Source organism: Hordeum vulgare, chromosome 3H, assembly GCF_904849725.1.
Source record: "Hordeum vulgare subsp. vulgare chromosome 3H, MorexV3_pseudomolecules_assembly, whole genome shotgun sequence".
NCBI lineage: Eukaryota > Viridiplantae > Streptophyta > Magnoliopsida > Poales > Poaceae > Hordeum > Hordeum vulgare.
Window position 1 is genome coordinate 558,166,837 of NC_058520.1, and position 13,943 is coordinate 558,180,779.

Consider the following 13,943-nt stretch of genomic DNA (forward strand, 5'->3'; position numbering starts at 1 on the left):
AGCATAGAATTTATCGCAGGTCTCATACCTCTCGATCCGGGCGTTCTTCTGAAATATAAACTTCAACTCCTGGAACATCTCATATGCTCCATGACGCTCAAAGCGTCGTTGAAGTCCCGGTTCTAAGCCATACAAGACTGCGCATTGAACTACTGAGTAGTCCTCCTTACACGACTGCCAAGCATTCAAAACATCTTGGTCAGACGTAGCGGGTAGTTCATCTCCTAGCGCAGCATCAAGGACATAATTCTTTTTCCCAGCTTGTAGGATGAGCCTAAGATTACGTGCCGAGTCTACAAAGTTGGTTACATCATCTTTCAACTTAGCTTTCTCTAGGAACGTATTGAAATTTAGGGTTGCTACTGCGTGAGCCATTGATCTACAACATAAAATATTGCAAAGTAGACTTAGACTATGTTCAAGACAATTAGAATTTAACTAATCAAATTACTAATAAACTCCCACTCAAATAGTCATCCCTCTAGTTACTTGAGTGTGGCATGATCCAAATTCACTAACTCAAGTCCGATCATCACGTGAGTTGAGTATAGTTTCTGTGGTAAACATCTCTATGCTAATCATATCAACTATACGATTCATGCTCGACCTTTTGGTCTCTTGTGTTCCGGGGCTATGTCTGCACATGCTAGGCTCGTCAAGTTTAACCCGAGTGTTCCGCGTGTGCAACTGTTTTGCACCCATTGTATGTGAACGTTGAGTCTATAACACCCGATCATCACGTGGTGTCTCGAAACGACGAACTGTCGCAACAGTGCACAGTCGGGGAGAACACAATTTTATCTTGAAATTTTAGTGAGGGATCACCTTATAATGCCACCGTCGTTCTAAGCAATATAAGGTGCATAAAAGGATTAACATCACACGCAATTCATAAGTGACATGATATGGCCATGATCTTGTGCTTCTTGATCTCCAGCACCAAAGCACCGACATTATCTTCTTGTCACCGGCGCCACACCATGATCTCCATCATCGTACCGCCATCGAGGTTATCGTGCTATCTATGCTATTACTACTAAAGATACAACCTAGCAATATAGTAAACGCATCTGCAAACACAAACGTTAGTTTAAAGACAACCCTATGGCTCCTGCCGGTTGCTGTAGCATCGACGTGCAAGTCGATATTAACTATTACAACACGATCATCTCATACATCCAATATATCACATCATGTCTTTGGCCATATCACATCACAAGCATACCCTGCAAAAACAAGTTAGACGTCCTCTAATTTGTTGTTGCATGTTTTACGTGGCTGTTATGGGTATCTAGTATGTTCGCATCTTACTTACGCAAAAACCACAACGGAGATGTGCAAATTGCTATTTAACCTCTCTCCAAGGACCGCCTCGGTCAAATCCAATTCAACTAAAGTTGAAGAAACCGACACCCGCCAGTCATCTTTATGCAACGAGTTGCATTTTGGTCGATGAAACCAGTCTCTCGTAAGCGTACGAGTAATGTCGGTCCGGGCCGCTTCAATCCAACAATACCGCCGAATCGAGAAAAGACTAAGGAGGGCAGCAAATCGAACATCAACGCCCACAAATACATTTTGTGTTCTACTCGAGATTACATCTACGCATGAACCTCGCTCATGATGCCACTGTTGGGAAACATTACATGGGAAACAAAAAATTTCCTACGCACACGAAGACCTATCTTGGTGATGTTCATCTACGAGAGGGAGATCGGATCCACATACCCTTGTAGATCGCTAAGCGGGAATCGTTAAGAAACGCGGTTGATGTAGTGGTACAGCTTCGTGATTCAAATCACCGTCGTCCCACGATCCGTCCCGATCTAGTACTGAACGGACGGCACCTCCGCGTTCAGCACACGTACAACTCGATGACGATCTCCGCCTTCTTGATCCAGCAAGAGAGACGGGGAAGTAGATGAGTTCTGTGGTAGCATGACGGCGCGCCAGTGTTGGTGATGATCTATTCCTGCAAGGCTCCGCGTGAGCTCCGCAGAAATCTAATCTAGAGGAAGAACTATGTGGTATAGGTTTGAGTTGCACGTGGTAAAGTTGTGTCTCAAAAGCCCTAAAACCACCAATATATATAGGAGGAGGGGAGGGGCTAGCCTTGGGGCTCAAGGGATCCCCAAGGGCGCCGGCCGAGAGGAGGAGGTGGACTCCCACCCTAATTCGGTTTGGGGGAAGGAGTCCACTCCTTCCTTCCCACCTCCCTCTTTCCTTTTTTTTTCCTTTCTTTTGGTTTTTTCTCCTTGTGGCGCCATAGCCCACTTGGGCTGGCCTCACCAGCCCACTAAGTTCTGGTGCGCCACCATAGGGCTACTGGGCTCACTCCCGGGTGGGTGGACACCTCCCGAAGAATATTGAGAACCCATTCGTAACTCCCGGTACACTGCCGGTAATACGCGAAATCTTTCCGGTGTCCAAATGAAACCATCCTATATATCAATCTTCATTTCCAGACCATTCCGGAAACCCTCGTGATGTCCGTGATCTCATCCGGGACTCCGAACAACCTTCATTTACCAACACATATAAATCAACTATACTAAAACGTCACCGACCTTAAGTGTGCAGACCCTGCGGGTTTGAGAACTATGCAGACATGACCCGAGACACTCCTCGGTCAATATCTAATAGCGGGACCTGATAACCCACAAGTGTAGGGGATCGCAACAGTTTTCGAGGGTAGAGTATTCAACCCAAATTTATTGATTCGACACAAAGGGAAGCAAAAGAATATTCTCAAGTATTAGCAGCTGAGTTTGCCAATTTCAACCACACCTGAAAGATTAGTGTCTGCAAGCAAAGTATCAGTAGCAAAGTAGTATGATAGCAACGGTGCCAGAAACAGATCTGTTGACGGCAGACTATTCCTAACTGTTGTATCAATGGCGCCAGTAAATAGCACGTGGACGGGGAACTATTCTTCCCTGGCAACGGCTCCAGAAAAGTCTTGCAACAAGTAGCAGCAAAGCAACAGCAGTAGTGACAGCAGTAGCAAGGAACACGAGTAGTGACATCAGTAGCAGCAGCAATAGTAATAGCAGAGTAACAGCAGTAGCGACATCAGTAGCAGCAAAGTAATGTAGCAAGGACTAATAGTAAAAGACTCGTAGGCAGTGGATCGGTGATGGATGAGTGTGCTGGATGTGATTCATCATGTAACAACTATAACACGGAGAGATATGTAACTAGCTCCCGTTCGTCAATCTAATGTAGGCATGTATTCCGTATGTAGTCATACGTGCTTAGGGAAAAGAACTTGCATGACATCTATTGTCCATCCCTCCCGTGGCAGCGGGGTCCTAACAGAAACTACGGGATATTAAGGTTCTCCTTTTAATAAAGAACCGGACCAATGCATTAACACGTGGTGAATACATGAACTCCCCATACTATGGTCATCTCCGGGAGTGGTCCGGCTATTGTCACTCTGGGGTTGCCGGGTCATAACACATAGTAGGTGACTACAACTTGCAAGATAGGATCTAACACACACATATATTGGCGACAATATAATAGGTTCAGATCTGAAATCATGGCACTCGGGCCCTAGTGACAAGCATTAAGCATAGCCAAGTAGTAGCAACATCAATCTAGAACATAGTGGATACTAGGGATCAATCCCCGTCAAAACTAACTCGATTACATGATAGATCTCATCCAACTCATTACCGTCCAGCAAGCCTACGATGAGATTACTCACGAACGGTGAAGAGCGTCATGGAATTGTCGATGGAGGAAGGTTGATGATGACGATGGTGACGATTTCCCCTCTCCGGAGCCCGAAACGGACTCCAGATCTGCCCTCCAGATGAAGAACAGGAGGTGGCGACGCCTCCGTATCGTAAAACGCGATGAATCCTTCTCCCTGATTTTTTTTCCGGGCGAGATGGAATAAATAGAGCTGAGTTTGGGGGCGGTGGTGCCACGTGGGCCCCACAAGCCCTCACGACATGACCTAGGGGGGGTGGCCGTGGCCCAGGGGCTTGTGGCCCACTGGCACACCCCCTCCGGTGGATCTTTGCGCAGGTATTTTTATTTTATTCCAGAAAAATTCTCCGTAAATTTTCAAGACATTCCGAGAACTTTTATTTCTGCACAAAAACAACACCATGGCAATTTTGCTGAAAACATCGTTAGTCTGGGTTAGTTCCATTCAAATCATGCAAGTTAGAGTTCAAAAAAGGGCAAAAGAGTTCGGAAAAGTAGATACGACGGAGACGTATCAACTCCCCCAAGCTTAAAGCCTTGCTTGTCCTCAAGCAATTCAGTTGACAAATTGAAAGAGACAAAGGAAAACTTTGACGAACTCTGTTTGATCTTGTGGTTGCAACTATGTCTAACTCATAACCAGAATTTCGGCAAGATCACAAGCAAACCACATAAGCAAATGACATCTAGGTCTCACGGTAAACTCATATCAATGGCATAATCAATTAGCGAGCAAATAATAATAAGCCTCAAATGTCAACACTTCAATCAAAACAACATGAAGCAGTACGAATAGATGGTATCTTGCTAGCTCTTTCTGAGACCGCAAAACATAAATGCAGAGCACCTTCAAAGACCAAGGGCTAACTAAACATTGTAACTCATGGCAAAGAGGATCCAGTCCCAGTCATACTCAACACAGTTAAAAGCAAAGCATAAAAACGACATAGGTGATCTCTAATTGGTGCTTTTATAAGAGGAGGATGACTCAACAGGAACATAAGTAGACAGGCCCTTCGCAGAGGGAAGCATTGATTTGCAAAGGTGCCAGAGCTCAAGCTTTGAAAACAGAGATAATAATTTTGGGTGGCATGATTTCATTGTCAACGCAATGACCAAGAGTTCTCAACATCTTCGACGCTACACATGCTATAGGCGGTTCCCAAACCGAAAAGTAAAGTTTTGACTCCCCCACCACCAATCAATCACACTTCACGGCTAGCCGAATCCTCGGGTACCGTCCATACCAACATCAATCCTGGGGGAGTTTTGTTTGCAATTATCTTTTCGATTTGTGTATGGAACTGGGAATTCCAATTACCGGCCCCTTTCTCGTGAATGACAGTGAATAAACACATATCATGGATAAGACGCCTAGCATGGAAGATACAATAGCCCCCTGTCACCACATGAGCGGTTCGGGCATGCAAAACAGATTATTTCTTGAAGTTTAGAGAGTGGCACATGCAAATTTACTTGGAACAGCAGGTAGATACCGCACATAGGTAGGTATGGTGGACACACATGGGACAACTTTGGGTTTATGGAAGTGGATGCACAAGCAGTATTCCCCGCTTAGTACAAGTGAAGGCTAGCAAAAGACTGGGAAGCGACGAACTAGAGAGCGACAATAGTCATCAAAATGCATTGAGATTAACTAACATTGAGTGCAAGCATGAGTAGGACATAAATCACCATGAACATGAACATCATAGAGGCTATGTTAATTTTGTTTCAACTACATGTGTGAACATGCGCCAAGTCAAGCCACCTGAATCATTCAAAGGAGGATACCATCCTATCATACTACAACACATTCATCTCAAAATTCATGTGGGCATCCAAGACAAACCATTATAAGCTACTAGCTAAATAAGCATGGCATAAGCAACTATGATCTCTAAGTTGTCATTGCAAACATGTTTCTGTCACAACAAAGCTGAATCAGGCATGATGAGCTAGTCATAAATTACAAAAAAAAATAGATCGAGTTCATACCAGCTTTTCCAGGCTCAGTCACTTCATCATATATCGTCATTATTGCCTTTCACTTGCATGACCGAACGATGTGAACAATAATAAGTGTGCTCGTGCATTGGACTAAAGCTGGAATCTGCAGGCAAACACAAAGGAGAAGACAAAGTAATATGGCTCTTTGAAAGCTAAACAGGTATGCATGCAAGAGCCACTAAACATTGTAACCATGGTCTTCTAGCTTGACCCAAAGAAAAAGAAAACTATTTACACAGGAAAGCTCCCAACAAGCAAAAGAAGAAAAAGAAAATCTTTTTTTCTCAAACTAGACAGACACACGAAAAGAAACGAGAAAAATATAAAACTAGCATGGATGATTCAGTGGCAAAGTGTGAACACCGGCTAACAAAGTGAAAGCATAAACAAGAATGTAAAGTCGGTGAGAACACGTACTCCCCCAAGCTTAGGTTTTTGGCCTAAGTTGGTCTACTCCCAAGGATGGTCGTGGTGAAACCCAAAATCATAATGGGGGTTTATACGGGAGCGTTGCAGCCACTGCATGAATAGCTGCCTCACGGAGACGAGCAGCCTTTGCCTCCCTCTCATACTCCTCTGCCTCTCCTCTGGTTATGTAATATCTCCGTTTTACCTGAAAGTCAAAGAAGGCAGGAGCAGGAAGGGTAATATGGAAAACACGCTGCCGGTTAAATATCAAACGGTATAGGAGGTATTCGTCATCCCTCTCAAGGAACTGGTAGCGTGTCAAAGCGACGCGGTCAAGGAAAGCTGTATGGAGCGGGGGATCTCCTTCGCGGATGGGTACTCCAAGAAAATTTGCTATTCAAGTGGCATAGATCCCACCAAAGAAATCCTCTTCAATAACATTCTTATTCAGCCTCCTTGCTATAATAGCTCCCATGTTGAAGCTTTTGTCACCCGTCACTGCGCTCTTAAGGATACTAAGGTCGGGTGCGCAGAGGTGACAATGCTCAATCTTGCCATTAATGCATCGGCCTATGAAGAGGGCAAAGTAATGCAAGGCAGGAAAATGAATACTCCCCATGGTAGCTTGCGTAATGTCTCTAGTTTCTCCAACAGTAATACCAGAGCGAAAATCTCTAACAGAAGATTTAGGAGGATCATTGAGACTACCCCAGATAGGTATTTTGCAAATTCTATTGAAATCGTCTAAATCCATGGTATACGATTTATCATAGAGATCAAACAGTACCGATGTCTCACGACCAGCTGAAAATTTGAATCTATGAACAAAAGAGGCAGTGAGAGCAACATACTGTTCACATTTATCGGAGATGAATTCTTCGAGTCCGACGTTGTGAACAAGTGCATCAAACTCATCTTTGAAACCTGCCTCAATCATAAATTCATCAGAAGGCCATTCACATGGTTGTACATGCGCATCCCTTGGTTGGTAAGGATCAGGCTCCCGAATCGCAAGACGGGGACCTCTCTTGCTTGAGGAACCACCATGAAAGTTTCTCCAGAACATCTTCCTTTTCTGAAATTTTCAGTGATTCTAAGAAAAGGTGAACAAGGCTCAACCAAACTTGTAGCAACTACTCCCACAAGTGCCTAGAGACCATATTACGCATCAAAACTAGTTGGGACCAGCTAAAATCAGCATGCAAAGCTCAAGAACATGGTCACCAAGGAAGCAAAAATACGCGGAGTATAAGGCACTAGAGCAAAAACTAATTGGACCAACGGAGCAGTCACTTACCAAGGAGTAATTTCCCCAAAACAGTTCGGAGAATAGTGATTTGAGCAAGGAGATCGAAAATCCCAGCAAGAGGAGCAAGAACACGGGTTTGAGCTGTGAAACGATTTTTCTGGAGGTAGGAGAACCAGATGAGAGCAAGAATGAGTGGAGGGGGTGCCTGTGGGCCCCACAAGCCTGGGTGGCGCGGCCAGGGGGTGCCCGCGCCCCTAGGGCTTGTGGCCCACTGGTGTGGCCCCCAGACAAGCTCTTTGTCTGAGAATTTTTAAAAAATTCTAGAAAAAAATCATACTAGATTTTCAGGACGTTCGGAGAACTTTTATTTTTGGGGTACTTTTCTACCGTACGCTAAAACAGAAAACATGAAAAACTAAACTAAATCTATCATGTTTCTTCTAAGCAACCGAAGGTGAAAGCTTGGAACAGAGGTTTGTGACTCCTCGATTCATCCATCTCATGGTCATCGAAAGAAATCCGTCGATGAGGTTGATCAAGTTCCTTGACAAACTTTTTCGAATCGCAAAAGAGAATGGAGATTTTCCGAATAGTCACTAGGTCACCTCAATGGGGATGTGTATTTCCCCAACAAGCAAATCATACTTCATCTTGACACGAGGAATAGGGCATTCAAAGCTCCCAATAAGAATCGATGAAGTTTCTTCGATAGCATTGATGCAATGTACTCGATATTGTTTCTTCGGGAAGTGCACCGTATGCTCATTACTGTTGACATGGAAAGTGACATTGCCTTTGTTGTAATGTATAACAGCCCATGCAGTGTTTAAAAAGGGTCTTTCGAGGATGACCGCCATGGCATCGTCCTCAGGAATATCCAAGATAACAAAGTCTGTTAAGATGGTGACGTTAGCAACCACAATAGGTACATCCTCGCAAATGCCGAGAGGGAAAGCAGTTGATTTGTCGGCCATTTGCGGAGAGATTTCAGTGGGTGTCAACTTATCCAGCTCAAGTCTACGATAAAGAGAGAGAGTCATAACACTAACACCGGCTCCAAGGTCGCATAAAGCAGTTATAACGTAGTTGCCTTTAATGGAGCAAGGTATAGTGGGCACACCGGGATCACCTAGTTTTTTAGGAGTTCCACCCTTGAAGGTATAATTAGCCAGCATGGTGGAAATCTCAACCTCAGGTATCCTCCTCTTATTAGTCTCAATACCCTTCATGTACTTAGCATACGGAGACATTTTGAGCATATCTGTCAAACGCATTTGCAGAAAGACAGGTCTGATCATTTCAACAAATTGCTCAAAATCCTCATCATCCTTTTTCTTGGATGGTTTGGGAGGAAAGGGCATGGGTTTCTGAACCCATGGCTCCCTTTCTTTACCATGCTTCCTAGTAGTGAAGTCATTCTTATCGTACCTTCTATTCTTAGGCTGTGGGTTATCAAGATCAACAGGTTCAATCTCCACATCCTTATCATTGCTAGGTTGAGCATCTTCATGAACATCACTATTGATATTATCATTAGGCTCATGTTCATCACCAGATTGTGTTTCAGCATCAGAGACAGAGGCATCGTTTGGACCCTCAGGTGTAGCAGCAACAGGGTTGCTAGCGTGCAGGTTCCTATCATCTTTCTTCTTCTTTCTAGGATGACTAGGTGCATCAGTGCTAACTCCTTGAGAATCTTGTTCAATTCTCTTCGGATGACCCTCAGGATACAAAGGTTCCTGGGTCATTCTACCGCCTCTAGTAACGACTCTGAAGGAATTATCATTCAACTCATTGAGCAAGTCATTTTGAGCTTTAAGTACTTGTTCTACCTGAGTAGTAACCATAGAGGCATGTTTACTCAGAAGCTTAAGATCATTGGCATTTCTGTCCACACAAGCACTTAAATGACTAAGCATACGAGCATTATGTTCCAATTGTGTGCTAACATAATCATTGAAGCTTTGTTGTTTGGCAACAAAGTTATCAAATTCATCCAGGCATAGGCTAGCAGGTTTATCAAAAGGAATATCACTCTCATCAAACCTACGCAAAGAATTTACTTCTACTACCTGTATCGAGTTATCAAGACCATGGATCTCTTCGATAGGTGGTAGATTTTTGACATCTTCAGATTTAATGACTTTCTCTCGCATAGATTTCTTAGCTTCTTGCATATCTTCAGGACTGAGGAATAGAATACCTCTTTTCTTCAGAGTTGGCTTAGGAGGTGGTTCAGGAATAGTCCAATCATTCTCATTGCACAAGATGTTATTCAGTAGAATCTGAGCTTGTTCTACAGTTCGTTCCCTAAAAACACAATTGACACAACTATCTAGGTGGTCTTTGGAAGCATCGGTAAGTCCATTATAGAAGATATCAAGTATTTCATTATTCTCAAGAGGGTGATCAAGCAAAGCATTCAGTAGCTGGATGAGCCTCCCCCAAGCTTGTGGGAGACTCTCTTCCTTAGCTTGAGCAAAGTTGTATATTTCCCGCAAGGCATCTTGCTTCTTATGGGCAGGGAAATATTTTTCAGAGAAGTAGTAGACCATATCCTGGGGGCTACGCACACAACCAGGAGCAAGAGAAGTGAACCAAGTCTTAGCATCGTCCTTTAGCGAGAATGGAAACATCTTGAGGATATAGTAGTGGCGGATCTTTTCCTCACTAGTGAATAGGGTGGCTATATCGTGCAGTTTGGTAAGATGGGCTACAACCGTTTCAGACTCATAACCGTGAAAAGGATCAGATTCGACCAGAGTGATTAACTCAGGGTCGACAGAGAATTCATAATCCTTATCGGTCACAAAGATAGGCGAAGTAGCAAACTTCGGGTCGTATTTCATCCTAGCGTCCAGAGATTTTTCTTTCCACTTGTGCGGTAGTTTCTCAACATCATAGCTATCCTTACACGCAAGAAAGTCCTCAGCTATCTCTCCCTCCATAACATAGCGTTCAGGCATAATAGGCAATTCAGGCATAGTAGCAGGTTCTACTTCAATAGTATCAGCAGTTTCAGAAGTATCATCACGTCTAGCAGCAACTCTAGCAAGTTGTGCATCAAGGAATGCACCTAGTGGAAAATCAGTATCAGGCATAACATCATCAGGCTTAGTATCAAGCATAGCATCATCAGGCCTAGTATCAAGCATAGAATCATCAGAAGTAGCATCATCAAGCTTAGTATCAAGCATAGCATCATGGGCAGCAGAAGTAGCATCATCAAGCACAGGCGACATATCAAGATTTCTAGCAGGAGGCGATGTCGCAAACTTACTCAAAACTGAAGGTGAATCAAGTGCAGAGCTAGATGGCAGTTCCTTACCTCTCCTCGTAGTGGAAGGCAAGATTTTAGTTCTTGGATCTTTCGGATTCCTCATAGTGACCAGAAAACGTCAATCCCAAGTGACTCAGAGAATATAGTTGTGCTTCCCCGGCAACCGCGCCAGAAAATAGTCTTGATAACCCACAAGTGTAGGGATCGCAACAGTTTTCAAGGTTAGAGTATTCAACCCAAATTTATTAATTCGACACAAAGGGAAGTGAAAGAATATTCTCAAGTATTAGCAGCTGAGTTTGCCAATTTCAACCACACCTGAAAGATTAGTGTCTGCAAGCAAAGTATCAGTAGCAAAGTAGTATGATAGCAGCGGTGCCAGAAACAGATCTGTTGACGGCAGACTATTCCTAACTGTTTTATCAATCGCGCCAGTAAATAGCACGTGAACGGGGAACTGTTCTTCCCTAGCAATGGCTCCAGAAAAGTCTTGCAACAAGTAGCAGCAAAGTAACAGCAGTAGTGACAACAGTAGCAAGGAACAACAGTAGCAGCAGCAGTAGTAACAACAGAGTAACAACAGTAGCGACAGCAGTAGCAGCAAAGTAACGTAGCAAGGACCAGTAGTAAAAGACTCGTAGGCAGTGGATCGGTGATGGATGAGTGTGCCGGATGTGATTCATCATGTAACAGCTATAACACGGAGAGATATGTAACTATCTCCCGTTCGTCAATCTAATGTAGGCATGTATTCCGTATGTAGTCATACGTGCTTAGGGAAAAGAACTTGCATGACATCTATTGTCCATCCCTCCCGTGGCAGCGGGGTCCTAACGGAAACTACGGGATATTAAGGTTCTCCTTTTAATAAAGAACCGGACCAACGCATTAACACGTGGTGAATACATGAACTCCTCATACTACGGTCATCTCCGGGAGTGGTCCGGCTATTGTCACTCCGGGGTTGCCGGGTCATAACACATAGTAGGTGACTACAACTTGCAAGATAGGATCTAACACACACATATATTGGCGACAGCATAATAGGTTCAGACCTAAAATCATGGCACTCGGGCCCTAGTGACAAGCATTAAGCATTGCCAAGTAGTAGCAACATCAATCTAGAACATAGTGGATACCAGGGATCAATCCCCGTCAAAACTAACTCGATTACATGATAGATCTCATCCAACTCATCACCGTCCAGCAAGCCTACGATGAGATTACTCACGAACGGTGAAGAACATCATGGAATTGTCGATGGAGGAAGGTTGATGATGATGATGGCGACGATTTTCCTTCTCCGGAGCCCGAAACAGACTCCAGATCTGCCCTCCAGATGAAGAACAGGAGGCGGCGGCGCCTCCGTATCGTAAAACGCGATGAATCCTTCTCCCTGATTTTTTTCCGGGCAAGACGGAATAAATAGAGCTGAGTTTGGGGGTGGTGGTGCCACGTGGGCCCCACAAGCCCTCACGGCGCGGCCTAGGGGGGTGGACGCGGCCGAGTGGCTTGTGGCCCACTGGCACACCCCCTCCGGTGGATCTTTGCGCAGGTATTTTTCTTTTATTCCAGAAATTTTCTCCGTAAATTTTCAGGACATTCCGAGAACTTTTATTTCTGCACAAAAACAACACCATGGCAATTCTGCTGAAAACAGCGTTAGTCTGGGTTAGTTCCATTCAAATCATGCAAGTTAGAGTCCAAAACAAGGGCAAAAGAGTTTGGAAAAGTAGATACGACGAAGACGTATCAGGACCTGGATGTCCATACTGGATCCTACATATTCTACGAAGATCTTATCGGTTGAACCTCTGTGCCAAGGTTTCATATAATCTCGTATAACATTCCCTTTGTCCTTCGGTATGTTACTTGCCCGAGATTTGATCGTCGGTATCTCTATACCTATTTCAATCTCGTTACCGGCAAGTCTCTTTACCCGTTTTGTAATACAAGATCTCGTGACTTACACTTGAGTCACATTGCTTGCAAGGCTTGTATGTGATGTTGTATTACCGAGTGGGCCCCGAGATACCTCTCCGTCACACGGAGTGACAAATCCCAGTCTTGATCCATGCTAACTCAACGGACACCTTCGGAGATACCTGTAGAGCACCTTTATAGTCACCCCGTAACGTTGTGACGTTTGATACACACAAGGTATTCCTCTGTTGTCAGTGAGTTACATGATCTCATGGTCATAGGAATGAATACTTGACACACAGAAAACAATAGCAACAAAATGACACGATCACATGCTACGTTTAAAATTTGGGTCTTGTCCATCACATCATTCTCCTAATGATGTGATCGAGTTATCAAGTGACAATACTTGCATATGGTCAGAAAACCTTAACCATCCTTGATCAACTAGCTAGCCAACTAAAGGCTTACTAGGGACATTGTTTTGTCTATGTATCCACACATGTATCTATGCTTTCATTCAATACAATTATAGCATGGATAATTAACGATTATCTTGAAATAGGAAATATAATAATAACTATTTTATCATTGCCTCTAGGGCATATTTCCAACACTCTCTCGGGTGCGATGACGGAGAGCGTTGTCACGACGACGACAGTCATCACGTCCCGGAGTAGTGTCAAGTGCACTGGATTCAATCAATTTGTTCTGTGACAACACTGGTACCATTGCTCTAGCCAAGGAACCAAGGTTTCACAAGAGAACCAGACACATAAAGCGACGCTTCAACACCATCCGCGATTACATCAAGGAGGAGGACATAAATATTAGCAAAGTGCACACGGATCTGAATGTTGCAGATCCGCTGACTAAACCTCTTCCACGAGCAAAGCATGATCAACACCGGAATTGTATGGGTGTTAGATTCATTACATTGTAGATCACATAGAGATGTGAAGCTAGATTATTGACTCTAGTGCAAGTGAGAGATCTATAAGGGTATGTAGATTCATTCTCCCCTCTCGTAGATGATCATCACCATGGGTAGGTATTACGTGTACGTAGGAATTTTTTTGTTTCCCATGCAACGTTCCCCAACAACATGGCGGGTCGCGTTCTCCTTCGCCGTCGCCTCCTTGTTTGTCTCGCGCTCCGACGGTGCGATGACGAGTTGGAGCGCCTTGGCATTCTTGTGGTGGAGACGTCTGTTGGGGAACGTCGCATGGGAAACAAAAATTTTCCTACGCGCACGAAGACCTATCATGGTGATGTCCATCTACGAGAGGGGATGAGTGATCTACGTACCCTTGTAGATCGTACAGCAGAAGCGTTAGAGAACGCGGTTGATGT